Source organism: Bos indicus x Bos taurus, unplaced genomic scaffold, assembly GCF_003369695.1.
Source record: "Bos indicus x Bos taurus breed Angus x Brahman F1 hybrid unplaced genomic scaffold, Bos_hybrid_MaternalHap_v2.0 SuperScaffold_100431, whole genome shotgun sequence".
NCBI lineage: Eukaryota > Metazoa > Chordata > Mammalia > Artiodactyla > Bovidae > Bos > Bos indicus x Bos taurus.
The window spans coordinates 30,987-51,249 of NW_020867086.1; positions in this window are offsets into that span (position 1 = coordinate 30,987).

Genomic DNA, 20,263 nt, shown 5'->3' on the forward strand with positions numbered 1-20,263 from the left:
TCCTAACCTTCTTATTATTCACTATATGGATGGTATATTGTTTTCAGCTCCATCTATCTTAAAAACTGAACACATGTTTGATATAGCTCAACTATGCTTTAAAAACTCTAATCATTGCCCCAGAAAAAAATTCAAACCTCTTTAGTTCTTTGGCCCATTTTTGATTGGGTCGTTTATTTTTCTGGAGTTGAGCTGTAAGAGTTGCTTGTATATTTTTGAGATTAGTTGTTTGTCAGTTGCTTCATTTGCTATTATTTTCTCCCATTCTGAAGGCTGTCTTTTCACCTTGCTAATAGTTTCCTTTGATGTGCAGAAGCTTTTAAGGTTAATTAGGTCCCATTTGTTTATTTTTGCTTTTATTTCCAATATTCTGGGAGGTGGCTCATAGAGGATCCATAGACATTTCTCCAAAGAAGACATACAGATGGCTAACAAACACATGAAAAGATGCTCAACATCACTCATTATCAGAGAAATGCAAATCAAAACCACTATGAGGTACCATTTCACACCAGTCAGAATGGCTGCGATCCTAAAGTCTACAAATAATAAATGCTGGAGAGGGTGTGGAGAAAAGGGAACCCTCTTACACTGTTGGTGGGAATGCAAACTAGTACAGCCACTATGGAGAACAGTGTGGAGATTCCTTTAAAAACTGGAAATAGAACTGCCTTATGATCCAGCAATCCCACTGCTGGGCATACACACTGAGGAAACCAGAAGGGAAAGAGACACGTGTACCCCAATGTTCATCGCAGCACTGTTTATAATAGCCAAGACATGGAAGCAACCTAGATGTCCATCAGCAGATGAATGGATAAGAAAGCTGTGGTACATATACACAATGGAGTATTACTCAGCCATTAAAAAGAATACATTTGAATCAGTTCTAATGAGGTGGATGAAACTGGAGCCTATTATACAGAGTGAAGTAAGCCAGAAGGAAAAACATAAATACAGTATACTAACGCATATATATGGAATTTAGAAAGATGGTAACAATAACCCGGTGTACGAGACAGCAAAAGAGACACTGATGTATAGAACAGTCTTATGGACTCTGTGGGAGAGGGAGAGGGTGGGAAGATTTGGGAGAATGGCAATGAAACATGTAAAATATCATGTAGGAAACGAGTTGCCAGTCCAGGTTCGATGCACGATACTGGATGCTTGGGGCTAGTGCACTGGGACGGCCCAGAGGGATGGTATGGGGAGGGAGGAGGGAGGAGGGTTCAGGATGGGGAACACATGTATACCTGTGGCGGATTCATTTTGATATTTGGCAAAACTAATACAATTATGTAAAGATTAAAAATAAAATTAAAAAAAATTCAAACCTCTACACCTTACTATTACTTGGGGTTCATTGTTAATAGGCAATGCATTACTCCCCAACTAACTCAGATCCGTACTGATAAGCCTTATATGATTTTCAAATCTCTTAGGTGATATTAATTGGATTAGACCTTCTTTAGGCATTGTTAATTATCAACTGAATAATCTATTTAATACTCTAAAAGGGGATCCTGATTTAAATAGCCCTCGTTCACTTTCTCAAGAGGCATGAGAGGAACTCTGTTTGGTGCAAAATAAATTACAAAAACAATTTCTTACATCAAACTAGAGTTACCTCTAGAATTGTTTATACTCCCTTCTCCTATATTTCTAGACACTTTAAACAATTTTTACAACCTTTTCCTATTATACATATTACAAGTATTCTTTATAATCCACAGACACAAGACATAGTCAAACAAACACATCACACACTACAGTTACAAATAAAAAAAATTAAAAGGGGAGAATACACAGGTACATTACTGTCTTCCTTATCTAAAGTAGACTTTATTAGATTCCAACATATTTTCTTAACCTATAACTATTGTTAATACAGCTTTGTTTTAAATTTTTTAACCTCTTCTTAAGATTGGACCCAAGGGGCCCCCCGGCATTCAAAATGGAGATGAAACAAGAACCCCAGGAAGAAGAAATTCCAATATGGGCTATGTCTGCTCTAAAGATCTCCAGAAAGCACCACCCTTGGCAGCATCACCCCAATGATCTCCCCACTTGGGGACAAATAAAAATCCTTACTAATCAAGCTGAAAATTTGGTCTCTCAACAGGATTGCCTCCAAGTCCTGAATACATTCTCCTGGCAATGCTCAGTCGTTTGGCCTGTACCTCCCTAACTCGAGCTCAGACTAATACCCAACCCCCCTCTATTACAGGTGGTCAAAAGGACAGAGAGAGGACCAATCGTTTCAACTAATGACTCTATACATATGCCTTCTCCTTAGTACAGGAAAGGGCCCTCACACGCTGGGCAGGAAAGAAAACTAATTAATATTTCTTTAGGCTATGAAGTCATTCCCTTGTGCATGGGACCAGCAAAATTGTGCATAAACATCAGCTGACAAACTTGGGCTTTCGTCCTGCCTCCAAAAGAAGACTTTCAGACATTGCTTGGATTATTTACTGCCCTTTCTTTGTCTGTAAACCATGTTTATACTACTGAGACTTTAGGGAAAGAGTTAGGGAAAGAACAAAGAACATTATGTAAAGGGTTTACTTATAAAAACTTTACTTATACTCCCATTCGTTGGGACAAATGTCAAACCAAATGAAGAAAATCAATATTTGTGGCTAATCATACAATTGTTGATTGGGAACCCCATGGTATGTGGTTATCTGACTGCTCAGAAGATATTAACAACACTGTATGTGATATGGAAGGTCACTGACACTACGATGGAACATTACTATGACAAAGGACTTCTTGAGTGGCTTGACGGTGGATTAGCCCCACCTTGTCCTAGGATCGTCCTTGATAAACAGAGTGGGCCTGAACAATGGGACATTTGGGCTGCAAGCACCAAAAAACTTGGAACTTGGACCAGACATTTTACAGGGACCAGTCGTGGTCATAGTAAATACTTCTATAACCAGTCATATGTTATACAGGCCTATGCCCCATTCCTTTTGTTATTGCCATAGGAAATTTACAATAAGACTTTATGTTCTGTAATTTGTATTAATTGTAAACTATATACTTCTCCTAACTCCTCTATCTCTTTAAGAAGTGATTCCCTTTTGATTATTTGATATATACGTAATTTGTAGTTAGCAGTAAATTTCCAAGGACCCTGGGAAGAAGGTCCCATGGTTGGACTTGCTTCCAGATTACCTCAGTATTGTGTTACTCTTGATTCATTATAATCATAGTGCTGACAACTGGATACAAATCAGATTTCATTTTACAAATATAACAAAATAGGGGGAATTGTCAGGAAGCATTTAACAGGAGGCTTCCTGTGTGCTGTTTTGGATCTGTCAGGAATTCTCTGCTTCTTATTAATTCCTGAATATTCAGGAATTAAGAGCAGAGGCAAGCCTCTTCTGGGACTGAGGAATCCAGGCATTTCCTTCATTAGCATTTCTATATGGTGATAAGTACCCTCTTCCTTCTTGTGAACCATATGGTAAAAGTGATTATTTACAAATCTCTCTCTTTAATATGGATTGCCTATGATTTGTAAGTCTGGAATTTTAATCTTTATCTTTTCTGAGAATAACTACTTTGTAAGACAGTATATATGCCCACACCATGTTGATTAAAACACCTTTGCTCCATCAGAGCTCTGGTCCCCGTGTCTGTCTGTCTGTCTGTCTGTCTCTCTCTCTTTCTCTCTCTCTCTTTGATGCTGATCCCCTGGAGCGCAGAGGCTCTCTGAGTTTACTTTCCTGCCTGAGCTGCTAAGACCCTCTCGAGAAGGTGCTCTGCACCTTCACCCCATCAAGAGGGCGCCTGAGGCCTTTGTGAACAGAGCAAGCCCCGTGCAGGGGCTTTATTGGTTTTCTGTGTAAACCAAGGAATATCAGCCTCTTTCTCTCCTTTACTTTCTTATTGTCAACTCCTGACCACCCAGTTCTGGTCCATTAAAGGACCTCAACAGAGAGGGAAGTGGAGTTCCATATCCCAACACGAGATGACATCTTACCCCCCAGTAGAATCTCCATAGGGACCCCGAGATCCCTGTCAGAGCTGGAGAGGAACCCTGAGTTTCCCGCCTCAACTACAGATGAGGCCCTAGTCCCCTGCACCAACTCGAGAGGAATCCCAAGAGGCCCCTCACAACTCAAAAGGATTCCTGACTTCCCAGACACAACATGAGAGGCTCCCTCTGGTCCCCGTGGCAACTCAAGGGAACCCACACTTCCAGCCACAACCTGAGAAACACCTTGAGATTCCACCTTCCATGCAAATTGAGGCCTGATTCCCCCACTGTGACTCCAGAGCACTCCCGAACTCGCCCTCACAACTCAAATGGAGACTGGACTTCCCTGAGGCAACACAAGAGGCTCCCTGAGTTCCCTGTGGTACCTGGAGGGAATCCCAAGTCTCCTGCAGCAACTCGAGACAAACTGTGAGATTCCCCCGTCAATGCGAGATGAGGCCCTTTTCTCCTGCAGCGCCTTGAGAGCAATCCCGAATTCCCTCTCAAAACTTGAGAGGAGGCTTGACTCTCTTCATGCAACTCAAGGGGGCCCAGAGATCCCCATCACAACTCGAGGTGAAAGCCGAGTTTCCCACCACAACTGAAGAAGAGCCCCGTGTATCCCACCTCATCTGGAGATGACGGCCATTCCCTGCTTCAACTCAAGAGGAATCCCATCTTCCCCTCGCACCACAAGAGGAGGCCTGTGTCACCAACTGAATCTCGAGTGGAACCCCACAGATCCTGCTGCAAGGAAAAAGGACGCCAAGTTATCGATCAGCTCCAGATAAGTCCTGATACCCCTGCACCATCTCCAATGAAACACCGAGTATCCCCTCACAACAGGATGGGGAGCCTGTCGGCCCTGCCTATCCTGTTGAAAAAGCCCAAATTCCCCACCTGAACTTGACTGGAGCCCTGACATCCCTTTGACAACTCAAGGGGAATGCAGAGTTCGATGCCTCGACACCAGATGAGGCCTGACTCCCTAGTTGAACCCTAATGGGAAGCCTGAGATCCCTGTCGCTGCTAGAGAGAAACACTGAGCTTCATGACTGAAGTCTAGACACGGCCCTATTTGCTGGCAGTGACTCAAGAGGAATCCTGTCCTGCCCCTCAAAACTTGAAAGGAGACCCGACTTCTCTGAGGAAACACAAGCAGGTCCCTGAGGTCCCCGTCGCAACTCGAGAGGAACCCCAAGCTTCCCGCCGCAACTCAAGAAAAACCACGAGATTCTCCCCTCAACAGGAGATGAGGCCTGTTGGGAGGCACAGTGCAAAATAGCCTTGAAGGAGGAGGTCGTGGGAAAATGGCGAAGGGCCAGAAGTACCCAGGCATTGTGTACTGATTTCTGAAGAACATTTCCTGCCTTTGGCTATGCTCAGCGCCTAGATTTAACAATTAAACATTAAAGACGTTGCCTGAGAAAATGGGTCATGGATAAATACATGGGTCATTAAGAATGTGCTGTTCCTTGAAGTATCTTTTACTGATTATATCCTAGCCTTGTACATGTTCTGCTGGCTGTACGCTCTAAGCGCTTTGTTCCTTGCTCCTATAAAAAGGCTTGACTGCAGAAATAAACTTGTCAGTCCTTGCAGAGACTGCCCAAGTGTTGTTCTTTCAGGTTCACCGTTTCCAAGTCCCGGAGACATATCTCCAACAAGTGGCGCCACAAACAGGGACTTGAAGGAAGACTGAACAAAGCGGTGAGCCCTGCAGAAAGAGGTAAGCAGGATGGAACAACATAGCAGTAAGATTCCTTTCATTTCTATAATGCAACACTTTCTGAAACAAAATGGTGTTAATGTTTCAAGAGATCAGTTGAATGACTGCTATCATATTTTACTGGAACATAATCCATGGTTCCCAGAGGAGGGGACGCTCAATCTAGACATATGGAAAAGGGTTAAGAATAATGTTTTGTGAGCATATCGGCAAGGAGTCCGTATTCCCCCTCAATGGTGGGTTACATGGTCACTCATACGGGCTGTCATAGAACAAATTGAAGGGCATAATGTTGATTTGGAAGTAGAAACTATTTGGTCTTTACATGAATACGAGCTTAAGGAACAAAATATGCAAGGTGCTGTGAAATATAAGAATGTTATGCTTAATCAGACACAATCCCTGGAAAAACAGCATGGAGACGTATGTATACAGGATGTGTCAAAACTGAAGCCACTTAGAGCAGAGGTCATTTCATTCAATGGACAGCCCAAACCTGAGGTTTTTCCTTCTGCTCCGTCTGTAACAGCAGTTGCTAACTTTGCTCGTACTAATCATTTCACTCCTCCTCGGGAGATGCCTGCTTGCACTTTTGCTTTCCCAATACAGTTTGATCAGCCTGCCCAAGGCCAGAATTCTTGGGCTGGTCTAGATTTTGGTATGTTGTCCAGCTTTAAGAAAGCATGCACTCTCTATGGACCTACTTCTCCTTACTGTGTAGAATTCCTCAGAGGATGGGCTGATCATTGGATGCCATATGATTTTTTTCAAGTAGCAAAGATGGTTCTAAATCCTCAACAATTACTTCAGTGGCAAATGTGGGTTGGTGATGAGGCCCAACAAATGATGATTGACCAGCAATCTCGTGGTAACCCTGGCAATTTAACCTATGATATATTCACTGGAACGGGAGCCATGGCTGATATGACTGCCCAACTGTTGCATTTCATTAGAGAAATTTCTTGCAGAGCATGGGCAAAGGTTGATAATGTTAACTCTGATGTTCCATTTGTAAAGATTACCCAGGGACATGAGGAGGAATATGCCCAATTTATAGGAAAATTAAAGGATGCCATCGAAAAATCTATCAGAGATGAAACCTTACAAAATATTATTTTAAAACAACTTGCCGTTGAAAATGCTAATGAGGAATGTCAATCCGTGCTTAGACCAATTCAAGAAACCGGTTCTTATGGAATATTTGAAAGCTTGTAGAGATATTGGATCTATGTCCCATCGAGCAAAATTAGCGGCACTAGAAACTTTCAGTGTGCAAAAGGCTGCCAATGCTAAATGCTTTAACTTCGGGAGGGCCGGCCATATGAAAAAACAATGCCACATGCCAGTGCAAACAGCTAAAAATAATCTTACTTCTAATAAAAAAAGGTCCCCAGGAGTTTGCCCAAAATGTAAAAGGGGATCCCATTGGTTGAATGAGTGTCATTCCAAATTCAATAAGGATGGAAATGCATTGACGCCAGGGGCACAACAAAAACAACAGGGAAACTAATAAAGGGGCTATCCTCTAGCCCCACTACAAAAGGAGGACCCAACATTATGACACTGCAAGCAGCTACATCTAAGAGTGCTTGCATTGATATGCCTAGTCCTTATGATATGGAATTAATAGAATTATGCAATCCTCATAAAATCCCCACTGGATATTATGGTCCAATCCCACCTGGAACAGTTGGACTAATTTTGGGACGTGGCAGCTGTACAATGAAAGGTTTAGTAATATTGACTGGAGTTGTGGATGAAGATTATGAAAGAGAGATACATGTCATGGTGAATGCCGTAAAATTAAGAAATGTATATCTACAAAAAGGGGAACGCTTTGCACAATTATTACTATTGCCATATGTCAAACCAATGAGGGCATCTGATAAAATTAGGCAGGGAGGTTTTAGTAGCACCAACCTTACCACCGCACTATCTACCTTATTAAAGGAACATCAAAAGCCTATGCTTACTCTAAAGATACAGGGAAAAAATTTCACAGGTATCTTGGATACAGGAGTCGACATTTCCATTATTAGAACTGAAGAATGGCCCCTTGAATGGGATAAGACTGTGGCTCCTTCCAGACTGTTAGGGGTAGGAGAGGCTAATGCTACACGAACTTTCATCAGTGCATCCTATTTACAAGCTTATGGTCCTGATCAAATTGTAGTTTACATCAAACCATATATTACCAGTATCCCTATTAATTTGTGGGGAAGGGATTTTCTTGAACAAACAAAAGTCATGATCTCTCTAAATGAGCCTTTTTGATGGGGGCCATTGAGTTAACACCGCTGCCTCTCGATTGGGAATCTGATGTCCCAGTATGGACACCTCAATGGCCCCTGACTAAAGAAAAGTTGGCAGCTCTCACACAATTAGTAAATGAGCAATTACAGAAAATCATATATAGCCTTCATTTTCCCCATGGAATTCTCCCGTTTTTGTAATAAAAAGGAAATCAGGAAAATGGTGTATGTTGATAGATTTAAGAAATGTTAATAATACTATGATTCCTATGGGGCCCTTACAACCTGGATTGCCCTCCGCTTCCATGGTGCAAAAACGATGGCCTGTAATTATTATTGATTTACAAGACTGCTCTTTTACTATAGAAAACGTTTTGCTTTTTCAGTTCCCTCTATAAATCACATGGCTCCTGTTAAAAGATTTCAATGGAAGGTTTTACCTCAGGGGATGATGAACTCTCCTACCATTTGCCAATAACTCATATCTGTTTTATTACAACCCAGTAGAGATAAATATCCTACTGCCTCCATAATTCATTATATGGATGACATACTCCTTTCCATGGAATCTGAACTTTGTTTACAACAGTTATATGATGAAGTCACCACCACTCTTCAAAATCATTGCCTACTTGTTGTGCCAGATAAAATTCAATTGAAAGCACCCTATAATTACCTAGGACATGTTATGGAAGAATCTAAGATAAAACCTCAAAAAACTCAAATCTCTGTGCATTCTCTATGCACATTAAATGATTTTCAAAAATTGATAGGAGATATTAATTGCCTTCAGTCATCTATTGGCATTCCCACCTATGCATTACAAAATTTATTTAAAATTTTAGAGGGACCTTCTGACACTAATAGTCCTAGACAGCTAACAAAAAAAAAAAGTGAAAGAGGAATTAAAATTTGTTGAAAAACATATTCAACAATCTTTCTCAACTCGGCTGGACCATACCCAACCGATCTATTTATATATATTCCCCACCAAACATTCACCTACTGCAATCATAGCTCAAAACCACCCGATAGCATGGGTATATCTACATACTAAGCAGTCAAAGAAAATCGTATCATACATTGAGAAAATACAACAGCTAATTGTATCAGGAAGGAGCCCTGTACAAACCTTAACTGGATTTGATCCATACGCAATACATGTCCCTTTGACAAAAAAGGAATTACAAATTGCCTTACAGTATAACATGACCATGCAAATAGCATTAAGTGACTCTCAGAATGTTATCTCATTCCATTTGCTGAAAGGAAAATTATGGGACTTCCTACAATTTACTAAATTTATAGTAACTAATATCATTGCCTCCCAGCCTATTTCAAATGCACCTACCTATTTCATTGATGGCAACAAGAAAGGCATAGCTGGGATTGTCGGCACTGATATCAAAGAGAAATTACCCACTACCTATTCTTCAGTACAAAGAGTTGAATTGTATGCTTTATATGCTCTTTTGTCTCTTCAACCATCATCCTTCAATGTCTATACTGATTCCAAATACCTTGCTTCCCTTTTCTCCGATTTTGTTACCACCTTTTTATACAACCTAGATGAAGAATTATATATTCTCTTTTCAAAGACTCAAGCCTTAATTAGATCACCTACAGAACCTTTCTTCATTGCACATATACATGCTCATTCAGCTTTACCTGGCCCCCTGTCAGCAGGGAATGATGCTGTTGATAAGTTCATAGCTCCTATCTTTACATCTGCTATGGAAGAACATGCTAATCTTCATACCAATGCTAAAAGATTGCACTCTAAATACCATATTCCCCTCACTGAAGCGAGACATATCATTAAATCCTGTGATGTCTGTGCTCCTCTGCACGTATGTACCACAGTTTCAGGAGTTAATCCTCCTGGGCAACAGCCTAACTCCCTTTGGCAATCTGACTTCACTTATTGCTCCTTGTGAAAGTTTTCTTTGCTTTTTGTCTCTATTGATACATTTTCAGGTTTTACATGGGCAGTGCCTGTCTCTTAAAATCCAGCAAACATGCCATTTCCGCACTTTTACTCACGTCCCCTGTTGTGGGAATACCTTCGGTCTTAAAAACAGATAATGGGCCTGCATTTACCTCTCACTCATTTCGTTCATTTCTAATGGAATGGAATATAACACACATCACGGGGATACCCTACAATCCCCAGGGTCAAGCAATTATCAAAAGAACCCATCGTACTCTTAAAACTCATTTGTTAAAACAGAAAGGGGGAATATGGAAGAGGAGATACACTTCTTATCCTATGAACCCTCAATTGTTATTATCTTTAACTCTTTATTCCCTAAATTTTTAAATTTACTAAAAGATAGTTCTGATACTTGTGCAGACAGACATTTTGCAGAGGAAAACAGTAAGAAACTGTTAGAAGCCAACACACCAATATGGTATAAGCAGTTTAATCAATGGTTGCCAGGAATCTTATGACTCCTAGGCAGAGGTTACAGTCTTGTCGTTGCAGATGAAGAAATCTGGGTTCCACTTCACTATGTCCATTACCAAGAAGGACCCCAAGACCAGACTCCCCTGACAGGTGACACAGCTGACGCAAAGGGTCTCATCAATGACCATAGAGAAGCCGAAGAGAAAACGTCAATGTCTGAACCCCTACCATAGGACCTGAGCAATGGCATGTGTGGAAGATTCCTGATGCATTGGAGTGCTTTGGCCAACGTGTATGGGACTGTGAAAGCCTTAAAAACTTCAAAACTATACTTTTTTATACGATAGTACAGGTTATATCCAATCTTGTGTGCACCTCCCATACATGTTTATTGTAGGTAACTTCGATATAGATCTTTCTGCTAAGATTGTTAACTGTACAGTATGTGCCTTGTATACGTGTTTAAACCATATTATTTCATATCATTATGTCAACATTGCAATAGTCAAGCAAAGATCTGATTTGTGGCTGCCTGTTAACCTAACAGAACCAGGGACCGACTGTATTTCTCTCAGTTTTGCTCAAATATGGCTTTAGGAGGTCAAGGCGCATAATATGATGGATTATTGCTGGCATTCTTAGTCTAATATCTATTGTTACAGTAGGAACCCTATCTGGTATGGCACTATACAATTCTATACAGATGTCTCTTTTCAAGACTCCATGCCTCCTACGATGGAGTCCAACTAACAGCTGCCATGCTTAAACTAAAAACAAAAGGAGGATATTTTGGGAGGCACAGTGCAAAATAGCCTTGAAGGAGGAGGTTCGTGGGAAAATGGCGAAGGGCCAGAAGTACCCAGGCATTGTGTACTGATTGCTGAAGAACATTTCCTGCCTTTGGCTATGCTCGGTGCCTAGATTTAACAATTAAACATTAAAGACGTTGCTTGAGAAAATGGGTCATGGATAAATACATGGCTCGTTAAGAATGCGCTGTTCCTTGAAATATCTTTTACTGATTATATCCTAGCCTTGTACATGTTCTGCTGGCTGTATGCTCTAAGCTCTTTGTTCCTTGCCCCTATAAAAAGGCTTGACTGCAGAAATAAACTTGTCAGTCCTTGCAGAGACTGTCAAAGTGTTGTTCTTTCAGGTTCGCCATTTCCAAGTCCCAGAGACATATCTCCAACTAGGCCCTTTTCCAGAGCAGTGTCTTGAGAGAAATCCCACGTTCACTCTTGAAACGTGAAAGGGTACTTGACATCCTTGATGCAACTCAGGAAGATCCCCAAGATACCCATCCCCACTCGAGAGGAAAACTGAGTTTCATGCCACAGCTCAAAAATAGCCCTGTTTTCCCCCTCCTCAACACGACATGACGGTCGATTCCCCTGCTTCGTTGGGAAAGGAATCCCAGCATTGCCGTCGTCCCTCAAGAGGAGGCCAGTCTCACCTTGAAACTCCAGCACATCCCCAAGAGTCGTGCCTCAATTCAAAAAGACCCCGATTTCCCCATTCACTCCAGATAAGCCTGATTCCCCTGCACTGACTCGACTGGAACCCCGAGCATTGACTCAAAACATGAAGGGAGGTGTGACAACCCCAAGGCACCTCGAGAAAAAGCCCCAGAACACTATGTCAACTCAACAGGAATCCTGGCACTCATTTTACACCTTGAGAGGGAAGCGGAGTTCCATGTCTCCACATGAGACTAGACCTGATTCCTTGTTGAAATTCCATAGATACCCCGAGATCCATGTCAGAACTGGAGAGGAAACCTGAGGTTCTGGCCTCAACCCGAGATGAGGCCCTATGTCCCTGCACAGACTGGAGAGGAATCCCGAGAGGCCCCTCACAACTCGAATGGAGACTTGACTTTCCTGAGGCAACATGAGCTGGTCCCTAAGGTCCCCGTCACAACTCTAAAGGAACCCCAAGTTTCTTGCCTCAACTCGGGAAAACCCAGGAGATTCTCCCCTCAATGTGAGATGAGGCCCCTTTCTGCTGCAGCATCTCGAGAGAAATCCCACCTTCCCTCTTGAGCCTCGAAAGGGTACTTGACACCCTTTAGGCAACTCAAGAAGTTCCCCGACATACCTGTCTCCACTTGAGAGGAACACCGAGTTTCCCGCCACAATTCAAGAAGAGCCCCGTTTTCCCCTCCTCCTCTCTAGATGAAGGCCCATTCCCTGCTTCATCTGCAAAGGAATCCCGACAATCCCGTCGCATCTCAGGAAGAGGCCAGTCTCACCTTGAAACTCGAGAGGAAATCCAGGGGTCGTGTCACTGTTGGAAAAGAACCCGATGTCCCCATCCGCTGGAGAAAAGGCCTCATTCCCCTGCAATGACTCAAATGTCACCCCAAGTATCAACTCACGACACGAAGGGAGGGCTCAGAGCCCTGTGGCGCCACTAGAAATAGCCCCAGATCCCTACCTCAACTCCACAGGAGGCCTGACACCACTTTTCCACCTCGAGAGAGAAGTGGGGTTCCATGCCTCAACACGAGACGATGTCTGACTTCAAAGTGGAATCTCCATAGGAACCCCGAGATCCCTGTCAGAACTGGAGATGAACCCTGAGTTTCCCACCTCAACTACAGATGAGGCCCTAGTCCTCTGCACCAACTTGAGAGGAATCCCGAGAGGCCCCTCACAACTCGAAAGGATTACTGACTTCCCAGAAAACATGAGAGGCTCCCTCCAGTCCCCGTGGAAACTCAAAGGAACTCATACTTCCTGCCTCACCTCGAGAAACACATTGAGATTCCCCCTTCCACATGAATTGAGGCCCGATTCCAGTGCTGTGATTTCAGAGCAATCCCACGCTTCCCCTAGAAACTCGAATGGAGACTTGACTTCCCTGAGGCAACAAGAGAGGCTCCCTGAGTTCCCCGTGGTACCTGGAGAGGAATCCCCAAGCCTCCCACCACAACCAGAGGAAAACCAGGAGATTCCCCCATCAACACGAGATAAGGCCCTTTTCTCTTACAGCACCTAGACAGCAATCCTGAATTCCCTCTCCAGACTCAAGAGGAGGCATGACACCCTTCATGAAACTCAAGGGGCCCAGAGATCCCTGTCACAACTGGAGATGAAACCCGAGTTTCCCGCCTCATGTCGAGAAGAGCCCCGTGTTTCCCACCTCATTGGGAGATGAGGGCCCATTCCCTACTTCAACTCAAGACGAATCCCAACTTCCCCTCGCAACACAAAAGGAGGCCTGTCTCACCTATTGAATCTCGAGGGGAACCCCGCGGATCCTGCTGAAAGGAAAAAGGACACTGAGTTCCCCCTCAACTCGATATAGGTCTTGATTCCCCTTCACCAGCTCCAACATAACACTGGGGATCACCTCACAACATGATAAGAGGCCTGACTCCCATGCTGATCTTCTTGAAAAAGCCCAAAATCCCCATCTGAACTCTACAGGAGGCCTGACACCCCTTTGACAACTCGAGAGGAGAGCCGAGTTCCATGCCTCAACCCCAGAGGAGGCCTGACTCCCTAGCTGCAGCTTGATAGGAAGCGTGACATCCCTGTCGCCGCCAGAGGGGAACACTGAGTTGACTGACTGAACTCTAGACATGGCCCTATTCTCAGGTAGTGACTCGAGAGGAATCTCGACGTGACCCTTGCAACTGGAAAACAGACCTGACTTCTCTGAGGCAACACGACAGGTCTCGGAGGACCCCATTGCAATGCGAGAGAAACCCCCATCTTCTGCAGCAACTCGAGAAAAACCACGAGATTCTCCCCTCAATGCAAGATGAGGCCCTTTTCCAGAGGAGTGTCTTGAGAGGAATCCCATGTTCCCTCTTGAAACGCAAAAGGGTACATGACACCCTTGATGCAACTCAAGAAGTTCCCTGAGATACCCAACCCCACTTGAGAGGTACACCAACTTTCCCGCCACACCTCAGGAAGAGTCCCGTTTTCCCCTCCTCATCTCGAGATGGTGGTCCATGCCCCTGCTGTGTCTGCAAAGGAATCCCGACGTTCCCTTTGCATCTCAAGAGGAGGCTTGTCTCAACTTGAAACTCCAGAGGAACTCCAGGGGTCGTTCCACAATTTGAAAAGACCCCGATGTCCCCATCCATTCGAGATAAGGCCTGATTCCCCTGCAACGACTCGAATGTAACCCCGAGTGTCAACTCACAACATGAAGGGAGGACTGAGAGCCCCATGGCACCACAAGAAATAGCCCCAGATGCCTACCTCAGCTCTACAGGACACCTGACACCCCTCTGAAACCTCGAGAGGGAAGTGGAGTTCCATGCCTCAATATGAGATGATGTCTGACTCCCCAGTGGAACCGCCATAGGAACCCCGAGGTCCATGTTAAAACTGGAGAGGAACCCTGAGTTTCCCGACTCAACTCCAGATGAGGCCTTAGTCCCCTGCACCAACTCAAAAGAAATCCCGAGAGGCCTCTCACAACTCCAAAGGATTCCTGACCACAAATACAAGATGAGCATCTCCCTCAGCTCCCCGTCACAACTCGAGGGAATCCAAACTTCCTTCTGCACCTGAAGAAACACCTTGAGATTCCCCCTTCCAGGCGGATTGAGGCCCGATTCCCCTATCGTGACTCCAGATAAATCCAGCACTCGCCCTCACAACTTGAATGGAAACTTGACTTCCCTGAGGCAACACAAGAGGCTCCCTGAGTTCCCTGTGGTACCTGGAGAGAAATCCCAAGCCTCTCACCACAACTGGAGAAAAACCAGGAAATGCCCCCATCAACGTGAGATGAGGTCCTTTTCTCCTACAGTGCCTAGAGAGCAATCCCGAGTTCCCTCTCCAGACTCGAGAGGAGGCGTGACTGCATTCATGCAGCCCAAGTGGGCCCAGATATCCCCGTCACAACTTGAGATGAAACCCGAGTTTCCCGCCACAAGTTGAGAAGAGCCTGGTGTTTCCCACCTCATCAGGAGATGAGGGCCCATTCCCTGCTTCAACTCAAAAGGAATCCCCACTTCCCCTCGAACCACAAGAGGAGGCCTGTCTCACCTATTGAATCTCGAGCGGAACACCACAGATCCTGCTGCAAGGGAAAAGGACACCCAGTTCCGCCTCAGCTCAAGGTAAGTCTTGATACCCCTGCACTGGCTCCAATGGAACAACGAGGATCTCCTCACAACATGATGAAAGGCCTGACTCCCCTGCTGATCCTTTTGAAAAAGCCCCAAATACCTGCCTGAACTTTACAGGAGGCCTGACACCCCTTTAATAACTGAAGAGGGGAGCAGAGTTCCATGCCTCAACAGGAGACATCATCTGACTTCCCAGTGGAATCTCCATAGGAACCCCGAGATCCATGTCAGAACTGGAGAGGAACCCTGAGTTTCCCGCCACAACTCCAGATGAGGCCCTGGTGCCCTGTACCAACTCCAGAGGAATCCTGAGAGCCCCCTCACAACTCCAAAAGATTCCTGACTACCAGAAACAAGATGAGAGGCTCCCTCAGGTCCCTGTCACAACTCGAGGGAACCTAAACCCCTGCAGCACCTCAAAAAACACCTTGACATTCCCCCTTCCATGTGATTTGAGGCCCTATTCCCCTGCTGTGAGTCCAGAGCAATCCCGCGATTCCCCTCCTAACTCGAATGGAGACCTGACTTCCTTGAGGTAACACGAGAGGCTCCCTGAGTTCCCCGTGGTACCTGGAGAGGAATCCCAAGCCTCCCACTGCAACTGGAGAAAAACCAGGAGATTCTCCCGTCAACGTAAGATAAGGCCCTTTTCTCCTACAGCGCCTAGACAGCATCCCAAGTTCCCTCTCCAGACTCGAGAGGAGGCGTGATTCCCTTCATGCAACACAAGGGGGCCCAGAGATCCCCGTCACAACTCTTGATGAAACCCGAGTTTCCCACCACAAGTCGAGAAGAGCCCCGTGTTTCCCACCTCAATGGGAGATGAGGGCCCATTCCCTGCTTCAACTCAAGAGGAATCCCAACTTCCCCTCGAGCCACAAGAGGAGGCCTGTCACACCTATTGAATCTCGAGCAGAACCCTGCAGATCCTGCTGCAAGGGAAAAAGACACTGAGTTCCCCCTTAGCTCCAGATAGGTCCTGATTCCCCTGCACTGGCTCCAATGGAACACCAAGGATACCCTCACATGATGGGAGGACTGACTCCCCTGCTGATCCTCTTGAAAAAAGCCCCAAATCCCCACTTGAACTCAACAGGAGGCCTGACACCCCCTTGACAATCTCTAGAGGAAAGCCAAGTTCCATGCCTTGACCCCAGATGAGGCCAGACTCCCTAGCTGCTGCTTGATAGGTAGCCCTGTTGCCGCAGGAGGGTAACTCTGTGTTGACTGACTGAATCTAGACACGGCCCTATTCACCGGCAACGACTCTAGAGGAATCCCGACGTGCTCTGAGGCAACATGAGTGGATGCCTGAGGTCCCTGTCTCAACGCGAGAGGAACCCAAATCTTCCCACCACAACTCGAGAAAAACCACGAGATTCTCCCCTCAATGCTAGATGAGGCCCTTTTCCAGAGCAGTGTCTTGAGAGGAATCCCACATTCCCTCTTGAAATGCGAAAGGGTACTTGACAGCCTTTATGCAACTCAGGAAGTTCCCCGAGATACCCATCCCCACTCAAGAGGAACACCGAGTTTCTTGCCACACCTCAAGAAGAGCCCCGTTTTACCCTCCTCATCTCGAGATGAGGGTCCCTGCCCCTGCTTCATCTGCAAAGGAATCCCGACGTTCCTCTCGCATCTCAAGAGGAGGCTTGTCTCAACTTGAAACACCAGAGGAACTCCAGGGGTCATGCCACAATTCGAAAAGATCCCGATGTCCCCATTCACTCGAGACAATGCCTAATTCCCCTGCAACGACTCGAATGTAACCCCGGGCATCAACTCACAACACGAAGGGAGGACTGAGAGCCCCGTGACACCACAAGAAACAGCCCCAGATGCCTACCTTAGCTCAATAGAAGGCCTGACTCCCCTTTGACACCTCGAGAGGGAAGCAGAGTTCCATGCCTCAACACGAGACAACATCTGACTCCCCAGTGGAATCTCCATAGGAACCCCAAGATCCATGTCAGAACTGGAGAGGAACCCTGAGTTTCCTGCCTCAACTCCAGGTGAGGCCCTAGTCCCCTGCAACAACTCGAGACGAATCCCGAGAGGCCCCTCACAGCTCCAAAGGACTCATGACTTCCCAGAAACAAGATGAGAGACTCGCTCAGCTCCCCATCGCAACTCGAGGGAACCCAAGCTTCCTGTGGCACCTGGAGAAACACCTTGACATTCCACCTTCCATGCAAATTGAGGCCGGATTCCCCTGTCGTGACTCCAGAGCAATCCCGCACTCCCCCTCGTAACTCGAATAGAGAATTGACTCCCCTGAGGCAACACGAGAGGCTCCCTGAGTTCCCCGTGGTCCCTGGAGAGGAATCCCAAGCCTCCCGCTGCAACTGGAGAAATACCAGGAGATTCTCCCATCAACGCGAGATGAGGCCCTTTTCTCCTACAGCGCCTAGAGAGCAATCCCGAGTCCCCTCTCCAGACTCGAGAGGAGGCATGACTCCCTTCATACAACACAAGGGGGCCCAGAGATCCCCGTCACAACTCGAGATGAAATCTGTGTTTCCTGCCACAAGTCGAGAAGAGTCCCGTGTTTCCCACCTCATTGGGAGATGAGGGCTCATTCCCTGCTTCAACTCAAGAGGAATCCCCACTTCCCCTTGCATCATAATAGGAGGCCTGTCTCACCTATTGAATCTTGAGTGGAACCCCGCAGATCCTGTTGCAAGGAGAAAACAGCTTCTGATATCTTGAAAAATTACTCAAATTCTTTTCTGGGGGAAGACAATGCTTAGAGTCAGAGTAACTTAGTGAACACAGAGGCAAGAGGGGGTCTGTACACACCAAATCATGTGAGATGACGTAGGGCCTTAGTAGAAGCAGTAGGAATCATGTGTAATGGCAACTAAGCCTGAAAAATGAAATAGAAAATGGATGCAAAGTCTATGCAATCAAAGTTTAAGAGTTCTCCTTTTAATCTTAGAAAAAGAGAAACCAGGGAAAGTAACTGGGAGTACTAGTGGAAGGATAAAGAAGCATTTGAGAAAGAGGGAATGCTGGATACAACTCTAATAGAGGTTTTTGTGTGACTTGTATGAAGCAGGTTTAGGTTCAGGAAAGTGAAGGAGGACAGATAAGGGAACCACAGGACAAGACTAACTGTAATAGTTGGCATAAATTTTACAGAGCAATGTTGATGAGAAGGAAATGAAAGGACACAGTTAACTGTAATCGAACAATCAATGCATTGCCTAATTCCAGTAAATTTATAGTGCTAACAAACATACTTTCAATGGCTGACATCATCATGGCATGATAGCAACCTATGTGGATAGTATTATTTCATTTTTTGCACAGGATTAAAAATTGTAAAGACTACTTTTAGTCTTAATAATAATCAAAAGGAGATCAGCCCTGGGTGTTCTTTGGAAGGAATGATGCTAAAGCTGAAACTCCAGTACTTTGGCCACCTCATGCGAAGAGTTGACTCATTGGAAAAGACTCTGATCCTGGGAGGAATTGGGGGCAGGAGGAGAAGGGGACGACAGAAGATGAGATGACTGGATGGCATCACTGACTCGATGGATGTGAGTTTGAGTGAACTCCAGGAGATGGTGATGGACAGGGATGCCTGGCATGCTGCAATTCATGGGGTCACAAAGAGCTGGACATGACTGAACGACTGAACTGAACTGACTGAATAATCATTAATTAAACTTAATGAATACTGACTGTGCTTCAAATTTTTAACTCTGCTCTATGTCATAATAAACAATGTTTAACTAGTAAACTCTTTTGATATGACCATGATGACTTGAATTACTTTAATAACTTTAGAGGCAAGTGTATATCAAGCAAATACAACAGACACACAGGAACATCCATACATACACACACAATATAGCTTTTCTTAATCCTCAAATATTAATTAATTAATGAATTTTAGCAAGCTCCAGGAGATGGTGGAGGACAGGGAAGCCCGGCATGCTGCAGTCCATGGGGTCACAAACAGTTGGACATGACTGAGTAACTGAACAACAATAGCAACAATGACATATGGTGCTGCTTTCTTTGTAGATCCATTTTATTTTTGTGTTCCCTTAGCCTTTTTGTTCTCTCTCCAATTCCCCTATAAAATATAATCTCACAGATTCTTCCGCAAAATGTTGAAAATCACAATCCCAGTGGTTAAGTATGTCATTTTGAGAATCAGAAAGACCAGAAAAGAATCTTGTTTTCTCCTACTTGCAACTTCTTTATCTGGGGTTCACTTCTTTGCAGCTTCCATCCTTGTTTCCTCTAGTCAAGTGAGAACCTCACAGTGTCTACCTCACAGGTTGTTATAAAAACTGATTGAGGAAACATGTATGAATATATCCATCACACTGTGGAGAACACACAAAGGCATTTCATTTATTTTTCTATTTATGGACCCAGCAGTAGGAACAACTGATGTTTTATGCAAAAATACAAATAAATTAACCAATTAAAGTGACGAAGAGTCATCTCCAATTTTACTTTTAATGAAGTCACAGAGACCCTTATTATGCACAGCAGTTGATCCCAGGAAATGTTCTTCACATTCCTGTTTGAACTAAACAAATGATGATTTATAGCATTTAATATTTACATTTATTTACATATCAGTGTAAATTATATTTAAGTTTTATTTTCATTTACATGATTAGTTTTAATTATTAAAAGAAGTATCTCATGGTCAAAGAACTATATCTGATATTTAGCTAGATCTTAAAAATTTCTTAAATTCTATGAGCCATAATTTTTTCATTTGTAACATTATGTTAATGATATTTACAAGTTACCT